This window comes from Triticum dicoccoides, chromosome 4A (assembly GCF_002162155.2).
Source record: "Triticum dicoccoides isolate Atlit2015 ecotype Zavitan chromosome 4A, WEW_v2.0, whole genome shotgun sequence".
In the NCBI taxonomy this organism is placed as follows: Eukaryota; Viridiplantae; Streptophyta; class Magnoliopsida; order Poales; family Poaceae; genus Triticum; species Triticum dicoccoides.
The window spans coordinates 724,510,380-724,517,935 of NC_041386.1; positions in this window are offsets into that span (position 1 = coordinate 724,510,380).

Genomic DNA, 7,556 nt, shown 5'->3' on the forward strand with positions numbered 1-7,556 from the left:
CTGCGACGGCCTTTAGTCGCGGTTGGCCAGAAGAACCGCGACTAAAGGTCCTCCGCCCCGACGGCCACCTGGCGCCCACGTGGACGGGCCTTTAGTCGCGGTTCTTAAGCAACCGCGACTAAAGGGGGGGGGGGTCTTTAGTCGCGCCCGTTCGGTCGCGGTTGCACAACCGCGACTAATGGCAGTTGCGAACCGCGACCAAAGGCCCTTTTTCCACCAGTGCGACCGTCTATTCTGCAACGTTGGCATATTATGAGGGGCTGCTGCTTGTACAGAGACTAGGGAATGCAGCGCACTTGTATTGATCTCATACAACTTATACAGGTGATGCGACGACACCACAACTGAAGTCTAACTAACTGGATCGAATCTAGCAGAGGAGATAAGCACGTCAGAGAATAGGGACGGATAGTTAGACGTGCGATATTAGGCATGTGCAGGGGGGAGATGACTCTGTCAACACTGCTCGTAGCAACTTTCAAACAAGCAAATATACTGCTGATAGCCTGTCAGATTTGGCCTCCCCTTCCCATGCAACACGCACGCTGTTTCCTCGTTCAGGATAGTTTGGTTTTACTCCGTCTCACCACCTACACCTCCACGTATCTCTCGGACGCTCTACCATCGACACTCACAAAGAGGTTCAGATGGCTCGCCACCCTAGTCTGATGCTTCCTGATGCCTTCTATTCCCTAACGGTTTTCACACCGCTCCAATTTTTGACTCTCATCTGCCAACTACTAATTAAATTATGTGGTGGGGAAATGTTTCTGCTACTAGAGAATCATGCTACTGCTTGACTGAAGAGATGTCGGCATATATATAGACGGAGAGATGGTCAATGACTTGTATTTATCATCGGAAGTTGTTGGGTAATGACTAGTTTCATTGATTTCATGTCATAGTTTTTTTTTGTAAGGATCAAGATGCAATGCATATATCCTTTTTGTTATTCTTTACTTCAGCATGCACTATTGAATGTCTGCTAAATGAAATAGCTGAATGACTGCAAACGAGGCTCCCATAAGACAAAACGTATGTTAAAAGAAACCAAAACAACCACCAGCAATACAAGACCGTGCTGAAACCAGAAGCTAGAAAAAAGCATCCGAAGGCTTCGTGTGGCCCTTTGCCTTACCATGTTTTGAAGGAGGCAAATAAGAAAAGTTACATTCCCAACCACTGTAGATGCTTTTACAAAGCCATATCTGTCACACCGGTTAGGACGCCTCAGAGCCAGCCAAACCATGCTTGGACTTCCAGTTTGAGAGTAATTAAGTGGACCAAAGCGGACGAGGCTTAGAAATTGGACGCCTAGGGTGCATTTTAATTGGATTTTATTGAGCTGTCGCCACACCCATCATGTTATAGTATTTTCTTCAGGCCTAAACATGATTTATGAAACTTGAAATAAAAATGGTACATTAATGGATACAAAAATTAACTGACATTCATTGTACTTCTTTGTTGTTGCTTTCTTCATAAGAACGTTGAATTTTGTAAGCTGATTTGTTTTTTAACACAGTACGGTCGTAGATGCTCACATACATGCACAAACACTTTTTCCTATTAACACACGCACACAGACACCTTAACCTTATCAGCGCCTTTGGGATGCTTAGCCGGCACAACATCTTGAGATTGACATAGTCACCACAGACACATCATAGTTGACCGGAACGTCTCCTCCCACTGAGCGGATATCGTTGGAAAAACCTGAAATTAATACAGAAAAATGCGAGACAAAAAAACTCCAGAATTTGAGACCCGATCGGTTGGTTCCATGAGATAACCTAGCCATCTGAGCTACCCCCAGTTCACGATTTGTCTATTACTAATTAATAATATATGAATGTGTGTACCACTTGATCCAGAGTCAAGGGGCTTTCCATCTTTCTAGAAAAAAAACCATCACAAGAGTATGTTCTTCCATTTCCCTCAAAGGGTCCTCATCCATCAGTCTATGTCAATGACCTTCGGATGATGTAAATGACCATCAGGGAAATAGTTTCATGCATATTAAAAATTGTTCATGCATTGAAGGAAAAAATTTCATGCATATTAAAAAAGGTTCGTGCATCGCAACAAAATTGTTCCCACATATAATGAAATATTCATGACTCAAAACTCATAATGAAATTTTTTAAGCTTATTTAAAAAAAAACTAGTCAACAACCAGCGCATCTGCGCGGGCTAGCTACGTTGATGATCAGATTTGAACTTTCATTATAAAAATAGCTGCATAATATTTTTATGAATTGCAAAGTGAAAATTTGATGGATAAACATACCAAATATTAGTATGTGGAACATGTAAGAGTTGGCACTATTATGACTGGGACAAAAGGATATGTACATATCTTCTATTAATTCATTTGATTTTATCAACGTCATCAGTTAGCATGTATGCGATCTAGGGGTATGAATTACCTATAGTTATTTGCACCAAGACAAATATTATTGTCTTTATTATCGTACAAACTACAAATATTCTAACAGATGTAGCTAAAAATCATAGGTTTTCAAGTAGACTGAATATGGTTATTTAATCTAATTACTGAATATCATTCAAAAATATTTACTGGATCACTAGTTCTAGTTGTATATTATGATAAATAAATGTACACTACTGATTTCTAGTATTGGGTAAATATATTTATAACATCTTTACGACCATGTATATGAAGTGGGCATCTAAAAAATCAATATAGGTACTATGCAATGATCAATCTTACTATCCGATCACAAAATAGCAACACGTTACTAAAGCTTGCAGAAAATAATTTTGTGACATGAACTCCCAAATAAAAAATATGCAAGGCATGTTTTTATTTGTATGTATTATTTTTCACCCTTTTCCAAAACAGAGCAGGCACCTGATATTTTGGAACTTGGACGTATATGATGATGGCATGTTTTTTAAAAACACGATGGCTCTTTTCTATAACTTGAGGGTTATTTCTTTTACTTCATATTTTTATTTTACATTATAAGGCAGTGTCTCTCTTTCTGTACGTGTTGGTTCTGGATTACTGTAATCTTTTTCCTTTTATTTCAAGAAAGGGGGTGCACACATGTTTTTTTGAAGATGGAGAAGGTACGTGATATTTTGGGACATGGACGTGTGTGATGATGGAATTTTTGAAGGACGCCGATAACGGACGAACGTTCGGTCTGGGACCTCCCCACACCGAACGATTCGTTCGGGAGGAATTTGGGCATCGATCGAACAAATTAGTTCGGGACGAGAGGAGCCCTAGCCCGAACACCAATCATCGCTCCCAACAGCGCGAACGCCCTCTCTCCATCGCCCCAACGGGCCTTTTCCCTGAAAAAGCGAAAAAGGAAAAATAAGCCCAGTACCAAAACAAAAGGAAAAAAGTACACTTTTTTTCTGTGACAAGAAAAAGCCCAGTTTTTGTTGTGCTATGTAAAAATGACATTATTAACTTCAAAATCAAAAATCTGCCACTGGTAAAAAATAATATATATGTTTTGCAATGACACAAAAGGAAAAAAGTCATGGCAATTCCATATGTCCATACATGGTGGCAAAATAAATTCTTGATTAAAATTGCCACTAGCTATTGTATTGTCATGTATGTAAATGTTAGAAATTGCCGTGACAATATAGGTTATTTTGCCATGTCAAGTAAAAGTTGGTTGGGCTTAAATCATATTAAACACATAACCAAAATCATATTAAAATTTCCATATATTTGACATGGCAAAAAAAATTAAAATCCGCCATGTTAATAAAGGTCAAATAAATAGTAAAACTTGCCATTACAATAGAAGTTAAAAATTGCCATGGGGATTTCGGTAAATTTCCATGTTAATAAAGATAAATTAGCCATGACAAATAAAAAGTAAAACTTGCCATGGCAATAAAAGTTAAATATTGCCATAGGGATTTAGTTCAATTTGCCATGTTACTAAGGGTCAATTTGCCAGCGGCAAATAAAAAGTAAAACTTGTCGTGGCAATGAAATTTAAAAGTTAAATATTGCCAAGGGGATTTAGATAAATTTGCCATGTTAATGAAGGTATATTAGTCATGGCTAATATAAGTAAAAATTGACATGGAAAAAGTTAAATGTTGCCATGCGTATTTAGATAAATTCGCCATGTTACTAAAGGTATATTAGCCATGGCAAATAAATAAAAAAAATTGCCATGGCATTAAAAATTAAATATTGCCATAGGGATTTAGGTGAATTTGCCATGATATTATAGGTAAATTTGCCATGGCAAATAAATAGTAAAATCTGCCATGTCAATAAAAGTGAAAACTTACCATGGGATTTAGGTAAATTTGCCATGTTAAATAAAGGTCAAATAAAAAAGTAAAACTTGCCATGGCAATATTTGCCATTTTGTGTTTGACAATTTAGAGAATTGACATGGCAAAATGCAATGGTTTAGAAGGAAAATTTAGAACTATTGATAGCTATATGGTGGCAATTATATGAAAAGCAACATGGCACATTGTACTTCAAAATATTTTTGCCTTGTGAAACATATCATAAATTGCACGGATCGAAACTTAAGTCGCCATGGGATCACATCATAATTTGCCATGATTGGCATAACATGGCGCACGCAACAGATAACGTAGTCTTTGGCATACCATAGCAGATTAGCAGGAACAACCCGCATTCACCAGCGGCAGGAACAACACACACACTAGCGGCAGGAATAGCACACACGCACCAGCGGCCATGGCTTCTGGTCTGGACCTCCCGGCGCTCTGCGCGGCTCCTCCGCAGCCGCGACTACTGGACCTCCCGGCGGCCGGTGCGGCTGGTGAGGAGGGGGGTGGCCCACGTGTTATCTTAGACTTATAGCATAAAAGGGGAGAGGAGGGGGGTGGCTGAATGCGTCTGACCTTAACGACAGACGCGGAAGAGGAGCGGGGATCGGGATCCTGCCGTGCGGGTTAGCGGGGACGGCGGCGGTGGCAGATGTCGGCCGTCCATGTTGGGGATGCGGTGGAGGAGATGCTCGCGGTCGCTGGAGCCTAGCCATGCCGCTCACCATCCCCACGCCCGGCGACCTGCTCCGACCGCCGGAGGCCTTCGCCGCCGTCCCCGCCTGCCCAACGCTGGCATCTGATGTTGTGTAGTGTGGATAAGAGAGTGGGAGGAATGGGAGGAGAACGAGGGAGTGGTTCAGGTGACTTTGGCTTCCTCCCGAACGACTCCCAGTGATGACGTGGCAAGCGCAGGCCGCCAAGATTCATGCGACGGCAACGAGATGGTTCGGGAGGAGATGCTAAAATCCGGACGTTCGGGAGTTATTGATTCCGTTTTTTAAATCATGATGGCTCTTTCCTTGTAGCGACATGACTCTTTTTTTACTTGATGATTTCTTTTATATTATAAGGCAGATTTCCTTTTTCCTGTACGTGATATTTGGGAACTTGGACGTGTTTGATGATGGACTTTTTGAGAACCACGATGGCCCTTTCGTTGTAGTATGAGGACTCTTCTTTTACATGATCTTCTTTTTTTTTAGGATTGTGATCTTCTTTTTTATTATAAAGCTATGGTGTCTCTCTTTTTTGTACGTGCTGGTTCAATTCTTTACGTACACTGTTTCTTTATAGTAAGTCGGGACTTATAATATAGCTTGACCATTAAATTTTAAATCTAATGGTTGAATTAATCTTGATGATGTGGATTAACATAAAGGCTAAGGTGCCTCCAATTAGTAAATATAAGATGTTCCGTCATTGCAAACTATAATGTTCATGCATATAACTTTTTTCCACGTGTTATAATATAATAGTCCAGCCGTACTAAAAAAATAATGTTGCAACCAAATGATGACCCATATTATAAAAATGTTCACGCATTACCAAAAAAATGTTCATGCATATTATATAATTTTTCATGTGTTGCAGCAAATATGTTCAGGTATATTGAAAATTATCCATGTCATGCAACAAAAATTGTCATCGTATTATAAGAATATTAATATATTTTAGAAAAAAATAATGCATGTTTCGTTTTCTCATGTGTTGCAAACAAATAGACACGCATATGAAAATAGATAACAAAAAGAAAAAGGAAATGAGCAAAGAAATAATAAATAACAAATAAAGAAATAGAGAAAACATAGAAATAAATCAATAAATAATCCACTGTTCCTTTTTTTGACACTAACATAATATTCTTGTTTCTGACAGAGAAATCGGTGAAATAGGAAATTAAGGAAATCAGCAATCGTAATCAATGAGTAGTGAAAAATGAGAGAAACTATCCAAGTGGGATGGCTCCCACAGAATTGACCATAAGCGAGTGGACCGGCAACTTGCCAAGATGACCTCCTTTTATACATCTCTGTGAGCAGTGAAATACAAATGCATGTTGACCGCAGCTTATACGGCAGAGGAAATTACCATTGTGTTGTTTCAAATGTGACCAACCAAGGCCCCAGGCCGTGACGGTTTCCCGGCACACTTTTTTCAGCGCCACCGGGATATTTGTGGCACTAAGGTGACCAATATAATTATGCGGATCTTATGTGGGGATGAAAGCCGGGAGGTAATCAATGAGACTATGCTTTTCCTAGTTCCGGATGTAATAGAGCGAACTCAACTTTCTCAGTTCAGATCTATTAGCCTATGCAACATCCTTTATAAAACTGCTTCCAAGGTTATATCTAATCGGCTGAAACAAATATTATCTGAAATTATATTGGAGGAGCAAGCAACTTTTGTTCCCGGCCGTCTCATTACTATAATATCGTAACAGCCTATGATCGTGTTGAGTGTTTGCATTTTTTGAAGCAAAATAAGGCGAAGTAAAAGATTTACGTGCAATAAAATCGGATACTTTGAAAGCATGTGATCGTGATGAGTGGAACTACCTAGAAGCTGTAATGACCAAGCTGGGTTTTGCATCAACTTGGATATCCTTGATCATGAGATTGGGGACTTCACTAAAGTTTTCCATTCTTTTCAGCGGTGTCAAGTTAGAAGAATTCAAGCCAACCAGGAGATTAGACAGAGGGACCCCATTTCTCCTGATTTGTCATTGCTAGCAGGAGTGGGTCTTTCATGCCTCTAAAAAAATTACAATGAATAATCACACCTTGGTGGAATTAAACTGTCGGCATCGTCTCCGCCGGTTAACCACTCACTTTTTGTGGATGATAGCCGGATGTTTGTGCTGAATTAGCTAATAAGTTGTCTTCTTCTGGAGTGCTATTGCAGTGCCTCTGGTCAAAAGGTAAATTTGTCAAAAACCGATGTTTTTCCAGTAAAAGTTTCCCTGTAATTTCAGAGACAAAGTTAAAGGTGATGTAAATGTCCGAAATGAGTCGCTATCAGATAGATACTTGGGAATGCCATTTGATGTTGGTAGCTACAAGTTAGTGCATTCAAGTTTCTAAAGTACATAGTTTAGAACAAGGTAAAAGGACGGATGGAAGAAATATTGTGAGCAGGGGGAAGGAGGTCCTTGTTAAATTAATTGAAGAAGCCGTGCTGGTATACTATATGTCATGTTATAAACTCCCATGAGGCTATTGCGAGCACATCAACAAGCAGAT